Genomic DNA, 18,623 nt, shown 5'->3' on the forward strand with positions numbered 1-18,623 from the left:
TGGCAATATACTATTACTGTTTGGTTAATAAACGCCTATACGAGCATTCTCACGAATCTCAATAGTAAAATGTTATTTCGTACAATATTTAGCGTTATAGCATTAAACATTTTGTGGAGTAAAGTTGAAACTTCTGTTTAGTTAATAATTGTTTGTTCTGTTTAATTTTTTTACTGCAGCACAACAATGCACGCAGTCGTACATCGGTCAATTGTCACATTTTATCTGTGTTGGAATTTGGTTAATGCCAGCCCGACTGTATCTACTGCAAACATGGTATCGCTAAAGCCACCGATTCCTTCCGGACGACACGGCGCAAACAACATTTCCAAACTCGACAATATTCAACCGTTAGTGGACAAATCAAACGTGAACCCAAGACCTGGTCAAATAGGTAACGGTGGACTGGTAGTAAACAATGAAATTGGAAAAAAAGTCGATTTTACAATAAAAACCCAACTCAACGCCCGAAAATCAACGGCAGAATTTGACGAGGTGAACGGCAATACTGCTATTAACAATCAAGTTGTGAGTACCGACATTGGAATGTTGTACTATCAGCTTTATGTTACTCTGAAACAACATTTAATCGACTGTTTGCGAATAGACAATACCGATACAAATTGGACACTACCGGAAATCGTCGACTTCATATCGATTAAAGAGAATTTACTGAACAATTCCATTGCTGTGTTGCGCCAAAGTCAACTCGACATTACACCGGTGATGAGGCTATATTTATTTTTTTGCGGTCCGTTTCAAGCACTCGACAGTGCGGACAATGATACGGAGCATCGCGAATGCAGCCAACTAATTCGTTACATACAAAACGACATGAACGAAAAGTTCAAAGATATCATAGGCGAAAGTGAACCCCTCTCGGATAAGTTACACGGTAATCAATTGAAAGAGTTAAAGGATAACACGGAAGTGACACTATTGTCGCTGGCGTTGAACGCCATTTACGAAATTAAGCCAAGCTGTCCGTTGTTTCCCGGCACTCCTGTTCATTTTGTTTGCATTGATTTATTCAAGTGGACGGCATTGATGGAATCCGACAATGAAGATGCCGTGAAAATCCAACAAATGACAGTCACGGTGGAAAGCGCTGATATTACAATGAGACAGTACGCTGAGAGGTACAGATACGAAATAGACGTGGATAATCTTGACCCGCTTAACTACCAAGTGTTATTACGGATCAACAATATGTTATTGTATTATTTGTACAAGCAATTTGCTTTATCGATGGCCTTAATCAAAACGAACCAATCGAAACTGAAGTCTTTTGAAACGACCGAAATAGGTTATAAGTCGTTAGGTTCAGTGTATTTGGCTATTGCACAAATTGAAGGCATTCAGGCGTTCTTGGAGATTTTTAATATTTTTTTTATCACTCGCTATTTGCCCTACGTGGATCGTCCGACGTCACCACCAAACTTAACGGCCTTGATAAGTTTTATGGATCGGTTCAGCGAAAACCTAGAGGACAGTGTACAAGATAAAGGAAACAGCCGTAAAAAAACTCTGAACCATGCGTATCAGTTAGTAACCGAATTCACAAGTGCCTTCTTGCAAGACCTAAAAGTGGGCGACCCTCGAAAATGGATTGATGACGTCAAAGGTGAAGTTCCCAAATCGCCAGCAAACATCAGATTAGCCTTGGAAGTAAACAAACAAAAAGCGCTGGCAATTATGGCTTTATGTGTCAGTCAATTAAATCCCGATTGGCCAGATATAATTTATCGGAATCCATTTGCGTTTTTAACGGCTACCAAACTCGGCCACTCAAAACGCGATTTTGAAGAGTATGACGGCGAGGAAGATTTATACCTATAATGATTAGAATTGTTAATAAATCTAGCATACATTATATCCACATACATATTAGTGTACACCCCAAATTGTTATTATATTTATATGATATTAAAAAGATAAATAGATTTTAACATTGATTATTGCGTGTGTTGCAAAAAGTTTTTTTAAGCTATAATACCAATTAATAGATTTTTGAAATTAAACATTTATAATCCTCCAAAATGGTAATTATGTCAAATATAAAAATATCTAAATAGTGTACAGTTATTAAGCAGTATTTTTATGTCAATGAAATTTAAACCTTGTTCCCACACTGAGAAAATATCGTTTCCACATAAATGGATTTTGTCGTCATTATAATCTGCCTCTAAAACAGAGCATAATGTTGTTGACGTTGGATAGGTGTCAGTTCTTCAAAGTTGATTGAAACTTAAAGTAATAAAATGATTTTCAAAGAAGCACTGTTACACATGACAATCTAGAAATGTAACTTTGTAAGTAATCGGCCTTATAAAGTACCTTTTGGGTACGATTTTTGATGTATAGACTTAAAGAAATCGGTTTAGTGGTTTTGAAGATATTATTCAGTTACAAAAAAAAAAAAAACCCACACCATTTACAAATTTATCCTTCAAATTGTACTCCATATAATAGTTTAAAATCGTAAAACCTAAAAACGTATGCCGTTAGACAGTTACATATGTTATAAAGTGTATTTGGTGAGGTTTAGGTTTATATCTAAGAGAGTTGCCTAGTACACAAAAAATGTAATATAAATGTTGTTTCACAGTAAGTGCATGAACGTTTTAAGCCCCTCACAAATATTTCTAACCATACAAGGGAATTTTTTTTTACAGTTTTCAATAGTTCTCATATTTTTTTAGCAAAATTAGTTCAACTTTAGCTAAGAAATAACAAAGAACTAATAAGTATGTGCGAGTATGTTAGTTGCAAAAATATTTCTATTTTTCTGGTCTAAATAATTTTTATTTGTACGTAAGAGCTTTGGATTCATTTTCAGCATATTGCTTTAAGTAAATAAATATGGAAATATCTGTCAATAAAAATAAAAACAGTACTGTACAATATGACAAACAAATTATTGTGCGCGAGGAAACGGCAACAACACAACTAAATAAAAACAAAAATAATACATACTATTTTACATCACAATTACATCTCAAAGCAAATCGCTAGACTTAGTAAAAAAAAAAGTTTTATAGGAGTATGTATTTTTGTATAGACATTTACAAGTGGTACTTCCGGTTAGGTTAGGTTCACCTTCTCGTTTTAACTGTATTTCTTCCATGGCAGTAGCCCATTCTGATGTGATAGCCAAACCTCTCTCTTGTCTTTCCATTTCAAATACACAAATGTCATTTGTCATTAGAATATTTAGACTTCATTTTACCTTTTTTTTTAGTTTTTTTTTTGCATGATATCTTTTGGTGTTGATTTACTGGTTGAACGTAAAGTGTCAGTGCAATATACTTGTTTTAAAAGAAGCTTTTTTACCAAATCCACGTTATTTTAAAAATTGTGCAAATGACCTTGAAACATTTCCCCTTCCATTAGACGCATTACCACGGTCTCCGTATGGCTATTAGGGCGAGGTTGTTGAATCTGTGTTATTATTTGTTCGGTATAATGTAATTATAGTGTTTAGATTAGTTGGTAGAGTTAAACCATTGGATTCTGCCAAAGCGCATAACATTATTCCAAATTTGTGTTTTATTAGGAACTAATCTTCCCCTACAAAAAAATCATAGATTTATCTATAGACAAGTTTCTTTTCGGGATAATATATTCATCCATTTTTTTGTAGAAATAGTCTACAGCCGACTGATTTTTTACTGGTTTTACAATGATGTGGGCTTGGATCGAGTTGAATTTTTAAGGAATCTATTTAATAAAAGTTGAAAATTATTTTTTGGGTTTTTTAGCCGTAATTTTAAGATCTTTTAGTTAAACATTTTCAGGAGTTAGAACTCATATGTATACATGTATCCATGTTAAACGAAGAAAAAATTCGGGACTACAGTTTTTCTTTAAGGGGATTTATTGAAACCACTTTTTTCTCAAATGTTGCCTATACAAAACTCCTTAAAAATGGCCGGTATCGAATCCCCTTAATCGCCAGAAAATTGTTTTTCACGGATTTATTTTAACATTAATACATATATATTTTATATAATACATGTATATTGTATATTTTAACATAAACACCTTAAATTTAAAAATCATTTACATGGGCTCACCACCAGTTTAAGGTTTTAATTTAATTTGTTTTTTTCTTCACCAACGGTGCACCAGACGTGAGAAACGAAAAAAAATGTGTTGTTTTGTTCTGTTGTCATCATCGTGTAGTTTGATGATTACATTATCAATTTTTATTAATCAATAAAAACCAATTTATCAACATTACATAATTAACTGAATTTGGATTTTATTAAGTCACAGTTGTTATTTAGTTGATTTGAACAGAACTCCTATTTTATAAGCCAGCACATAGTAAGAAAGAATTAAAGTGAGGTACAATATTGTTTACAAATTAACATCAAAGCGTTTATTTAAAAGTGAGAGGACTAATACAGTAGGGTCGAGGCATAATGGAATCAAACCATAGTGGGGACGGAGAGGTCACAGGTCTACAGGAATTATTATTAATAACAGTGATAAAACCACTTAAAAATAAACGCTTTGATGCTTATTTGTAAACACTGCACACCACTTTAGTTCTTTCTTACTATGTTGGTTTGGACTTAACTTGTTTGAAAATACTAACTACTGATTTGCAACGAAGCGTTTATTCGAAAGTGATTTAAACACTTTCAGTTGTGACCTCCCCGTCCCCACTATGCCCCGACCTCACTGTACTGGCTTTTTTAAATTATATTGCACCAGAATGATAAAGAAGCCCGATAAAAGTTTTCTAATTAAGCCTTCCCAATTACTTATTCGAGATTTATCTAAAAAAACACTGAATGTTTCTATAGCATGTAAGTTAGTTTTAGCATAAAATATAAGTAGGTAAAATGATTTAATCATACGCAATAAATCCTATCGGCACGTCTTAATTTCTAAAATTAGATGGTAAGTAAAATAATAAACAAACTAGTTAAAGGGGAATATACAATTTTGTACTATTATTATATTGTTAATCAATTACTTTTTTATTGCGCAAATAAAATACAATGTAGAGAAATGCTTGTTTGTTTAGTTGTTTCTAATGACACAACAAACTTTCCAGTAAATGATATTTTGAAATGTAAAATAATAAATGTGGTAATACCAAGAAATATGATACTGTTAAGTGTAATATAGATTAGGTAGATTAAATGTCACACAATTCATTCGAAATTATTGTTACAGTACTCGCACAAAAAGTAAACTGCTACCTATTAAATAAAACATTAAAATTAAAAAATTAATACTAAAGCATTAAGAATTAAAATATTTATCGACGTTGGTTTGTATGAATTCTAGTTGGACATTCAAAAAATCTTTTATAGTGTTAGTATTTGGGTTCAAGTTGGTCAGGCTAACAACAACATCTCCTATGTCTACGAACCCAATTAAGTTACTATAATTGTCAATAAATCTAGTGAACGCCCTTTGAAAAGTCGCCTTATCTTGAGATGTTAGAGCAGATAACGTGGAGAGTAGTTCAATGATTGCTCTTATGTCGTTGATCGGCGTACGAGGAATATCAAGTTGATAGAATTTGTTATTGATTTTTTCCAAAGAGGGTAGAATGGTCGTCAACAGCACCGGGGGAGATCGCGTTAAACTCACAACGTGACCGGCGAGAATACTTGTTTTGATAAGGAGAAAAACTCCCACGCTTTCCACAACATTTATAGTCCTTAGTGATACTTCAAACCTCTGATCTGGAAATTCTGCATGCGACCAGATTTCCAACAAAGTCTTATTTGCGACCGCTACGTCGTAGTCTCCAATCCTTGCAGTACCTTTGTAGATCATATTATTATCCGTACCTGAGAGTACCGGCACTTCATTTTTGCTTGTCACAGTGTAAATAGACACACTACTCATTTTTAAATCTATAAATTCGTGGCACAGCATGAGCAACTCCAACACTTCGTTTTCTTTTAAGTTATCAATTTTCACTGGTATTTCTAGACTTTCCAACCGCCTCGGTAACGCACACAAACAAAGTGATATTATAATTCGTCTGACAAACACACACATATTGTAAACTAACCGAATTGGCAGACGGCTGATTAAATACAAAAAAATCTCATAAAACAGTTTTAATTTTCCTCCATTGTGATGGTCTAACTGGTCGTATAATGAGTTACAATATTGTTACTATTAGTCAATGCGTTTTTCTTTAAATACTTATGAGTTTTCGAAAATGTGTTTAAGTAAAAACAATTAAAACACAGTTTACATAACAACTATTTGGGGTTTTGCAAATATTGTTTTTTTTTTTTTTATAATAATAAAAGGTTATGTATTCAAGCGTTTTATATGTGTTAATAATAACGTTATTGATACAAGTGATAAAATGTCTAGACCGCAGATTATAGACCCAAGTGTATGACGTGGTGCGAAATCGGATTAATCTAAATTTATAATAAAGTAGATTAAAAAATTAATCTAAAAATAACGTTTTTATGCGCCTTAAAAAGTATAAAATAACCCTCCGGAGGTCTTGATAACCAAATAGGACAGGTGAACTAGAAAAACGTGTGGCGCATCTTTCTACTTAGATATTAAAACCTAAGCTTTCATGATAATGCATTAAGTTGTCTCTCATAATGCTGTCTCTCTAACCGAACGGATCAGAAAGTGATAACATGACTTTTTATCGGAAATGAAATTTAATGGATTTCCGTGCCACTTGCCTTAAATTTCATTGCAAATTGAAAAGACTTAATTGATTCTACCCGGAACGACAAACAAGATTGTGAGTTCATAAAAACGTTATAAAAATATAATTGCATCTTATCCTAAACATAAATATCTCCAGGAAATGTACAATTATTAGAACGAATTTGTATGTGAATAATATTTAGGGTTCATTATTGTTTTAGAAAAAAAAATTTTTTTTACATTTTAATTTCTTAGCTCTGGCACATAACCGAAAAAAGCGTTACCAAAAAAGCTTTACCAAAGAAAGAGTTACCAAAAAAGCGTAACGAAAATTACCACACGGAGATGGGGTTGGGGTGGAAGATAGGGGTAGGAGAGAGGGGTTGGGGGTGGGAAATAGCTCTGGCACATAACCGAAAAGTGTTACCAAAATATCATTACGCTGTTATCTGCTAAGAGATAAGAGAATAGGGGTGGGAGATAGAGGGTAGGAGATAGGGGTGGGAGATAGGGGGTGGGATATAGGAGGTGGGTGATAAGGGCGGAAGATAAGGGGTATGAAATAGGGGTGAGAGATAGGGGTAGGAGATAGGGAGTGGGAGATAGGGGTAAGAGATAAGAGATATGTTGTACGTTCAACGTTCAAATTAGAACTAAATGATAAATTCAAAATAGTTTAAGGGCCCAAATTCTCTAGGAATTGTTTTAAGCCAGATATTAAACACTACAATATTAGCCAGAAACTTGATATGTATTATATACTAGCCACCTTAGATACTAGGAGTAGTAATGCTGAGTAACTTTGTCTTTCGTCAATTATACTTTTTGTAACTTGTCGACTTGTGTGACTCGCTAACCTATCCTAACCTATTTATCCGGAAATTTATTCTGTACTTCAACGAGACATTTAAATGTTCTATCGTGGTTGCAGACTCGGCTGAAAAATGTTTTAACATTAATGGGTTTAATGTATTATGTATTAGTATTCTCTTTGCCACTGATTCTATTGGAAAACATCTTCATCATAATTCTCCCCTTAGATGGATTATATCAGGGTGGAGTGAATGGATATAGTGATAAAATCATTAATAACGCTAAGAAAATAAAAAATTAAGAAAAAAATGTCATTAACAACAAACCGAAATTGTTAAATGAAAATCAGATTACTACATAATACAACAGTTATGTAACCAAAGAACTCAAATTTTGGTACAGAATTGAAAATGCACCAACCAAAGTAGTCAAAATTTTGTCTGGCTTTTTGGTCTAAAATAAACAAAAATGGCTTTTACAGATTGAAAAAAGGATTTAAACTAAAAATAATATTTTGAATCTTATACAAATTACCCGGTAATTTAATTGACATGGATGAAATAAATAAAACCCTGTTATTTATTTTACCGTTACAATATCAATATCAAAAAAAAAATCTGATTGGCTAAGAGGCATCAATTAACTTCATTTTACTTTTAGCTTTTTAATGCGCGGCTAATAATAAATACCAATGTATATATTTTTATATATAAAGAATTATAGTAATAAAACTTGTTTGGGATCTGTTAAGTAGATTTTAAATTATATAGGCAGTCTCCATCCCCAAGTGAACGACCATGCATGATACGAGGATTAACATTGATCAAACTAAATATAAAGTTTATAATATCAGTAATTATGGTGAGATAACTGTAGATATTATTTATATTACACATTTTTTCTTAAAAAAATAGGAAAATACTAATTTCATGTCTTAAAAAAAAAGTTTTCTATTGTTTAACAGGTCATAAAGAAATCAACCTAACCGATGCGTAATTACAGAGAGCTACAGTTACACTCGGAACAAATGGATTACTTTATTGAAAGCATAACATTTAAGTAGGTAAAAATATTCAACCATAATTAATAAATCCTACCGACACTTAATTTTAAGAATTATGTGGTTAGTAAAACAATATACATTCTAGTTAAAGGCAAATAGCTATTTTTTTACTTTCAATGTATTGTTAATAATTTAAATTATTATTGCGCAAAAAAAAAAAACAATGTAGTGCACTGCTTATTTTTTACACAACAAACTCCAGTAAAATGGTATTTCAAAAATGTAAAATGATAAATTTTGCATAACTAAACATTATAATACTGTTAAGAGTGTAGACTAGGAAGATAAATGACACATAATTTATTTTAAATTATTGCTATGGTGCTCACACAGATGGTTAAAATGAAACTGCTGTTAAAAAAAACATCAAAATAAAATATTAACTTATTGCAAACATAACACCTTTCCATATATTTGCTATATAATATTATTCTACGGTTTTTTTTAAAGAGCAAACATATCGACAAGCGTTAAAATATATACATTCACATTGAATCTTTAATCAAATACATAAGTGTAATCAATAAATTAATTTGGAATTAACTAATACCGTTGCAAAATGCTAGAATAAAGGAAGGATGAAGTCATTGTACTTCATTTCAAAATTTATGAATTAAAATATTTATCGACTTTGGTATGTATGAATTCCTAGTTGGACATTCAAAAACTCTTCTATAGTGTTAGTATTTGGATTGAAGTTTGTTAAGCTAATATCAATATCTCCTATGTCTACGAACCCAATTAAGTTACTATACTTGTCAATATATCTGGTACACGCCTTTTGAAAATTCGTCTTAGCTTGAGATGTTAGAACACAAAAAGTTGGGTGTCGTTGAAGAATTCCTCTAAGGTCTTCGACCGGCGTACGAGGAATATCAAGTTGATAGAATTTTTTATGTATTTTATCCAAAGAGGGTAGAATGGTCATCAACAGCACCGGAGGGGTTTGCATTAAACTCACAATGTGACCGGCGAGAATACTTGTTTTGATAAGAATAAAAATACCAACGCTCTCCACAACATTTATAGTCCTTAGCGATACTTCAAACCTCTGATCTTGAAACTTTGCATGCGACCAGATTTCCAACAAAGTCTTATTTTCAACATCTACGTCGTAGTCGCGAATCCTTGCAGTGCCATTGTAGATCATATTATTATCCGTACCTGAGAGTAACGGCACTTCATTTTTGTTTGTCGCAGTGTAAATGGTCACACTTTTCATTTTTAAATCCATAAAATCGTTGCACAGCATGATCAAATCCAACACTTCGTTTTCGTTTAAGTTATCAATTTTCACTGGTATTTCTAGACTTTCCGACCGCCTCGGTAACGCACACAAACAAAGTGATATTATAATTAACTTGAAGAAAACACACATATTGTAAACTAACGCGATTGGCAGACGGCTGATGAACAAAGAAAAATACAAACAAAATCTCAAGAAACAATTTTAATTTGATTCGGCCATTGTGATGGTCTAACTGGTTGCATAAATAGTTACACTATTGATACTATTAATCAATGCGGATTTTCTTTAAATAATTTAGAACTGTTTGAAAATTTGTTTAAATAAAAATAATTAAAAGACAGTTTATATAACAACTATTTGGGTTTTTGCAAATATTGAATTTTTTTATAATAATAAAAAAATTATGTATTTAAGCTTTTTATATGTGTTGTTATTAAGATTTTTGAACAGGTTATTGATACAAGTGATAAAATGTCTAGACCGCAAATGACAGACTACGGTTCGACCAAAATGTATAGCGTCTAAACCGTGGTGCGAAATCGTTTTACTTTAATATAATAAAACTAGAGTTGCATCTTATCCTAGACATTCATAATCTCTCGAAATCCTAATTATGTTCAAAAAATGTACAATTATTATAACGAATTTGTTTGTGAAAATCTTTTAGAGTCCATTATTGTTGTTGTTTTAGAAAATATAGTTTTTTTTACATTAATGGGTCTCATATATTATGTATTAGTATTATCTTTGACACCAATTATATTGGAAAACATCTTTTAACATAATTCTCCCTTTAGATGGACCATATCAGTGTGGGGTGAACGGATATAGTGATAGAATCATAAATAACGTTAAGGAAAGGAAAAATTAAGAAAAAATGTAATATATATATAATAATAACCAACTTAAATTTATGAAAATCAGTTTACTATATAATATAAAAGTAAAGAGACCAAAGAACTCGAATCTTTGTACAGAATTGAAATTGGACCATCTTATGTAGTCAACATTTTGTCTGGCTTTTTGGTCTAAAATAAACCAAAATGGCTTTTACTCATAGAAAAAATTATTTAAATTAAAAATAATATTTTAAAGCTTATACAAATTAAAAAGCCAATAAAAATATATATTTTATTAATTAATGGTTACAGTAACGCAAATAATTATTATGTGAAATGTGTTTAATTTTTTTTTAACTAAGCAAACTTATATTTATCAAGTATTAAAGGAAAATCACATCGACTACCAAAAAACAGTATAAATAATGTAACGGTAAAAATAAATCAGTTAATTATGTGACCTGTTGGCCGTCACAGTGGAAGAAGATAAAACAATTTTTGTGAGGAAAAAAAGTAATAGTCGACATTCCTCTGTATGAATACTAATTTTGTATTCAAAAATTCTATTATGGTGTTAGTATTTGGATTAAAATTGGCCAATTTAACATTTCCTATGTCTACGAATGCATTTAAATAACAATACTGGGGAATTATCAGAAATCCAACGAGCCGGTGCAAATGCAGTCGAGTGGCTGACTTATCTGAAAATTGGCCTCTAGCAGAAAACTTAGCTCTTAGCGACTTCACAAATGCTAATCACCAAAAAAAAAGCTATATTATGCATTATTCATTTAATTATTTATTGTTATTTGGTGTTATTTATGAATTTTTACTTTATTTGTATGTTTATTTTTATTATATACCGAAGCCATATGCTAATATAACCAATATATATAAATAATAAAGTATTACTAACAAATATGAAATTATTAGGTGTATAAATTGGGTATATTAAAAGACATACAATTTATTGGAAATTATTGGTACAATGCTTGCACTCTGGTATATTAAAATATGTATTTTTAATAAACAAAACATTCAAATGAAAAAATATAAATTGTTTGTTTAAACAACTTTTTATATATTATAATTTTTTATCATATTAATATAAAATTTTGTAGGTTTTGTGGGAGGCAAAAGAGTTAAAACACATCAAATTAAATAAATTTACAATAAATCTATCACGAGCAATGAATTAGTTCGGATTAATGGAAAGGAGTGTTATTGCACTTCGTTGGCCACCGAAAGCATTACGTCATAAAGTAACCACCGACTTTCGATTTTATAAATACTAGTTGTATGTTCAAATACTCTTCTATAGTGTTAGTGACGGGGTTAAAGTCGTTCAGGTCAACGTCTCCAATGTCGACGAACCCATTTAAATAACCGTACTTGTCCATAAATCCGGTACTCGCGTTTTGGAAATTCGTCTTGTCCAAAGGTGAATACTCAACCGCATAGGAGTACGGTAGTATGGTGCTGTATAGTTCTTCGACCGGCGCAAGAGGAATGTTGAGTTGGTAGAATTTGTTATTGATAATACCCAAAATGAGAATAATCGCCTTCAGCAGCCTCTGGGGTGTTGGGGATAACGCCACGACGCCACAGGCGAACATACTGATTTTGACGAGGAGGAAAATGCCAACGCTTTCCACGACGTTTATAACTCTCAACGAAATTTCAGTCGACAGATGTCGGATGGTCGTGTCCTGCCATATTTCCAACAAAGTCCTATTCACTACCGGTATGCCGTAGTCTACAAACATAGCAGTGCCTTTGTAGATCATATCCGCGCTGGTGACGTGCTCGGTCAACGGAACTTGGCTTTCGTTTGTCGCAGTGTATATAGTTCCATTGCGCATTTTCAGATCCAAAAACTTATAGCATAGCATGAGTAGTTCGATCATTTCGTTTTCTTGTAAGTTACCGATTAGCACTGGTATCGGAAGACTATCGAGCGGCCCCGGCGACGCACACAGACAAAACGTCGTTATAATTATTCTGACCAAAACAAACATTTTTAAAAACGAAATCGGCCGTCGGATAAAAAATTTAACTGCAACGCGTTTAAATAAAATAATAAATCTCACGACACAAGTTTAAATACCTTCTACGGTGACGATTCGGCTGATCGCAAAAAGTATTTTTTTTTTTTTACCGTTACAATATCAATACTGCTTATGGGTGGTCGATGAGTTTTATTGTTGCACAACTACAAGGTCTGTGTAGATCTAATAATACGATGTCTGCCTGTGTACGTTCAAACCAATACTATATGTTCATAAAAATAAAAATAAATTATTTATTCAAGTGTTTTATTTCTGTTATTTTTCAACGCGTAATAAAAAGCCAAGTGCGCTATGTATTAATACAGTGTAGTAAATATACTAAAAAATTCACATGCGTTGGATTACATAAACGTTTAAAATAATATAGATTTAGCCGTCACTTGTTGTAACTAAAGTTTAATAATAAAAGCCAGTGCAGTGGGGTCGGCACATGGTGGGGACGGGGAAGACACAAGTCTACAGGAATATACTATAACATAAATACACTTTTAAATAAACGGTTTGTTGCGAATCTTTGGACAGTGGGTTGAGGGTTCACATCAGTATGGTCTAAACCAAATTAAAAAAGTAGTAGTAAGTAGTAGTAGTGGTAATAAGTGAGTAAGTAAGAGAGGTCCAGTGTAATTTTTCCATTTTTTGGGAATTTTAGTCATAACAAAAAAAAAGCTCGACTTCATATTTTTTGCTATTTTTCGGCCTACTTTTCAGACCTAAATCCCTAAAACTTGAAACAGTGAAATCAATAAAAAATCTCTATCCCATTTAGAGTGTTTATGAAATTGGAATTTATTAGACTATTCTTAATGTGTTTTTATGTGTTTTTTTTTAGCTTGTGGATCTGTAATAATATCTCTTAAACCACTTATCCGATTTATCAAGTTAGCAAGTCTATAAATTAGAAATCGTACATAAATCAAAATGTATTGTCCTTTTAAAACGTTACAAACACCATAAATATAAAAACTTTTTGGTTATTTTACTTTTAATAGCGTTATTTTTTATTATAACGCTATATCTATTCACTCCAACCCAATATGACTTATCGAATAGGAGGAATTATGATATTTACCAATGGAATAGGGGTCAGCGATACTACTAATACACAAGAAATAAAATATAGTAAATGATAATTTTTCATTCTAATAATGGACCATAGATATTTGCAAACGACAAAATTACTATTCTGACAGATTATAAATGATTAGGACAAGATGCAATCATATTTTTATTAATTTAAAGTAACATGATTTCGGACCACGTGTAAGAAAATAAGTATTTGGACAGCTCATAGTCTACAATCCACAGTCATTTTTTATTTGCATTATTTAAAGAAACCGCATTGGCAATCTACGCATAGTATTAATATTGAAACTAATTTTGTACTAGTTTTGCAATCTGTAGTCTAGACGTTCTATCAGTTGTATCAATAACACGTTTGAAAATGTTAAAAATAACACAAATAAACGTTTAAAAAAAATTTTTTTTCTTATTATAAACTAAATTTAATCGTTATTAAAATGTAAATAATTATTATAGAAAATATGATTTCAATATTATATTATATGCATTACTTAAATATAAAATATTCTGAAGTATTAAAATAAAATCACATTGACTACTTTGGTGCAGTATTAACGATCGAATGGTAAAATATCAAAAGATTTTTGTGAAAAGTTGGACAGAAGAAAACGGAAATTGTTCTGTGAGATTTTTTCTCTTTTTTATTTTAACGTTATTTGTCCATAAGCCGTCTGTCAACTAGTTTAAAATATGTGCGTTTTTGTCAGATTGATAATTATAATATCACAATGTTTGTGTGCGTTACCGAGGCGGTCGGAAAGTCTAGAAATTCCAGTGAAAATTGATGACTTAAAAGAAAACGAAGTGTTGGAGTTGCTCATGTTGTGCAACGAATTTATAGGTTTAAAAATGAGCAGTGTGACTATTTACACTGTGACAAACAAAAATGAAGTGCCGTTACTCTCATTGACGGATAATAATATGATCTACCAAGGTACTGCAAGGATTCGAGACTACGACGTAGCGGTTGCAAATAAGACTTTGTTGGAAATCTGGTCGCATGAAAAATGTCAAGATCAGTGGTTTGAAGTATCGCTAAGAATTATAAATGTTGTGGAGAGCGTTGGTATTTTTATTCTTATCAAAACAAGTATTCTCGCCGGTCACATTGTGAGTTTAATGCAAGCACCCCTGGTGCTATTAATGACCATTCTACCCTCTTTGGAAAAAATCAATAACAAATTCTATCAACTTGATATTCCTCGTACGCCGGTCGAAGACCTTAGAGGAATTCTTCAACGACACCCAACTTTTTGTGTTCTAACATCTCAAGCTAAGACGAATTTTCAAAAGGCGTGTACTAGATATATTGACAAGTATAGTAACTTAATTGGGTTCGTAGACATAGGAGATATCGATATTAGCCTAACCAACTTCAATCCAAATACTGACACTATAGAAGAATTTTTGAATGTCCAACTGGAATTTATACATACCAAAGTCGATAAATATTTTAATTCATAAATCTTGAAATGAAGTACAATGACTTCATCCTTCCTTTTTTCTAGCATCTTGCAACGGTATTAGTTAATTCCAAATTAATTTATTGATTACACTTATGTATTTGATTAAAGATTCAATGTGAATGTATATATTTTAACGCTTGTCGATATGTTTGCTCTTTAAAAAAAACGTAGTAATAATATTATATAGCAAATATATGGAAAGGTGGTATGTATGCAATAAGTTAATATTTTATTTTGATGTTTTTTTTAACAGCAGTTTCATTTTAACCATCTGTGTGAGCACCGTAGCAATAATTTAAAATAAATTATGTGTCATTTATCTTCCTAGTCTATACTCTTAACAGTATTATAATGTTTAGTTATGCAAATTTATCATTTTACATTTTTGAAATACCATTTTACTGGAGTTTGTTGTGTAAAAAATAAGCAGTGCACTACATTGTAATTTTTTTTTGCACAGTAATAATTTAAATTATTAACAATATAATAATAGTAAAAAATTAGCTATTTGCCTTTAACTAGAATGTATATTGTTTTACTAACCAGGAACATATCCTGTTGCTTCTCCGTGTGATCCAGCTAAACCCAGGTTCACGTTGTCACGCTTTGTCCCCCAGTTCGGATCTTGTTTAGACGTTCGACTTCCAACTGCTTCTCAGACATCGCCTTTGTAAACTCTCCCATAACTTCCTTAACCACGTCTGTTTTTACTCCATTAACCATCAGCCCTTCTTTGACCAGGTCTTTGATCGGCATCACCTTGTCCACAAAGAGCTTTATATTATCTTTATTCGATAACGCCTTATTGTTAGAGTCACGTTCTCTGACCTTGTTGTTGAACCAACCAGTTCTGCCATAATCCATATAGCCGCTTGATCCTTTCTCCACCGTCTTTAGCTTTTTCCCGGCCTCCTCGCCCTCGGACTTCTTTCTCCTCTCCCTCTATTTACACTTTCCAAGCTTAGGGCTCACGTCCGGCGTACTCGAAACATCACTATCACCCAAGACAATAGACGACATTACGAATATCAGTAATAAATATTGTTTTTTCACAAATGAAAAATACCCCGGCGACCACGTTGCCATGCACGAATAACAAAAAAATAAATATTTAAACAATTTTAAAGTCGAAATCTGAAAAATTCAGAATTACTCGGCCACCACGGCAGATAGGAAGGCGCGCGACCCCGCGTTGAAATTGCTGGACTTTCCTCTATCTGTCGAGACTCTGCGCGCGAGAATCCGGTACTTAGAAATAAAATTGTAGGTACCGAAGGACCACTTTCTACCTAAGGACTAACCTTGGCGTTTCACGTCCTCCAGCCCGTGCCTGGGCCTCCGAATCGATGCTCCGGGATAGGAACCCTTCGCCCGAATCATCTAGACAATTCCGGAGTAGTCGGGTTGCTCCAGTTCTCCTGTTCCGATGACTTGGAAAATGTTTTCCCTAGCAACGTGGTCGCCGGGGTATTTTTCACGTCACTCTTCACAAGGGTTGAGAGACTACGATGTTCCCTCCACCGCCATCGATAAAGGAAGTCAAAACGTATACAGATAACAAAAAAATTATAAAAAACGATCGCGAATTACTAACACACAAGAAAAATAGGCGGAAGCGAATAACGAGAACATAAAGCTCTTTGCGGACACTAATATGTTTATATAATATTATATCGGTATTTATTATTGGCCAGGCATTAATAAGGTAAAAATAAAAAAGAAGTTAATTGTGGCCTTTTAGACAATTCCATTTCAACAATCAGATTTTTTTTTTGATTTTTCTATTCTACGTTTAAAAATTGTATTACTTCAAAACATTACAAACGAAATTTTTTTTGTACTTTGAATTTAAAATGCACAATAGCTAGAAGTAATAATAATTTTCGACACGCTATATTTGTCTCATCAGTCTAATAAGCAACATAACTTATTCTGATTTATGTATATAAACAAGTGTGCTAGTTAAAAATTAATTTTTTTCTCACGTCTATAAATTTGTTACTTTATATTAAACAATAAAGTTTCCATTTTTTTTTTTAAACATTTCTTATTATTAAAAGATGGCCCTTAAAAAATTTAAGTATTTGGGAGAGGATTTAAAACATGTATGCACTTAATATTTGCCTGTACATCTATAAATATTACATTGTCTGGCAAAAGTCAAATCTTTAACTAAATCCTCACTTTGTTTGGCTTTTATAAATAACATTTTTACATTAATGTATTTTCATCCTGCTATTTTTGTGTGTGAACCAACATAACCTCTAAAATGATTTTCAATGTAATATGTCTATAGAATTCTTCGAAATCTTACCTAATTTATTGGGCTACAAATTTAAAAAAATCGCCCCATCAAGATCAAAAGAAACACCAAGAATTAATCAATAGAGATTAACTATTTTTTTTTTTATTTTACTTTGCGTAGTTTTTAGACTTATGGTTAAATTACAAATAATAGCTCATTACTGCCTATAATAATATTTTTACTAATTACAGATCGAAGCGTTCGTTTGAAATTATTTTATCACTTTCATTCATAGTTTCTCTTAAAGAACTATGATTCCCCCTCCCTCCCAATATGCTCTGTTTTAAGGGGAAAATTGTGATGCAGATTTTATTCAACAGAATCGGTGCCAAAGATAGTACACAAGAAACAAACTCCATCTTCTTTTGAAACGATATTTTCTTAGTGTAATAATGGACCTTAAATTTTGCTCACATAAAGTTTCGGTTTGATAATGTTGTAGATTTTTTATAGTTGACATAAGTACCATTTTCTAAAATTATTTACATGTATTAAGTACTGGATTCTATTATATTTTTTATGTTAATTTAGAGTTAAACGATTGCGTGGCACGTGTACGACATGAAATATTTGAGTCAGCTCGTAGTCTGTAATCTGCGGTCTAGACTTGTTATCAGTTGTATCAATAACACGTTTACAAATAATACAAGTAAAACAATTAAATAAATCAATTGTATTTATTAAAACATAATTCATTGGTTATAATAATGTGAATGATTATATGGCAAACGTGTTACTTGATTATGGCATTTTTTTCTAATTGGTTATAGCTGTTAAGTTTTTAAAATTTTTTTCAAATCTAACCCATCCAAAAACGAAAGTTACTCTCTTCCACTTGAATAACAGAAGAGCAAATCAGAAAATAAATGTACAGTTTGGAGGTCAGGTAATCACTCTAAAAGATATTCACTCAGCTAATAAGGATGTAGTTGGATGGATACAAAATCTGGACATTGACTTAAGTTCCATATAATATTCATCACTAAGCTTTAATAGTTACTATGTATAGACCTCGCTAGTCCTTAATCTTATTATCATTTTTCACTTAATTTTTGTAATGTTTTTTTGTACTTTATATGACA

At 31.9% G+C, this 18,623-nt stretch overlaps 1 protein-coding gene across 1 annotated transcript in view; it reads left to right on the forward strand.

Annotated features, from left to right (window-relative positions):
• The window catches only part of LOC126837517 (uncharacterized), a 168,662-nt gene that overhangs the window by 126,183 nt on the left and 23,856 nt on the right, over positions 1-18,623 (forward strand). The window lies entirely within an intron of this gene.

The sequence above is a fragment of the Adelges cooleyi genome, unplaced genomic scaffold, assembly GCF_023614345.1.
Source record: "Adelges cooleyi isolate 19-005CV unplaced genomic scaffold, UGA_ACOO_1.1 ACOO_flye_CR_arks_rails_tigmint_CR_PRNA_25, whole genome shotgun sequence".
Lineage (NCBI taxonomy): Eukaryota > Metazoa > Arthropoda > Insecta > Hemiptera > Adelgidae > Adelges > Adelges cooleyi.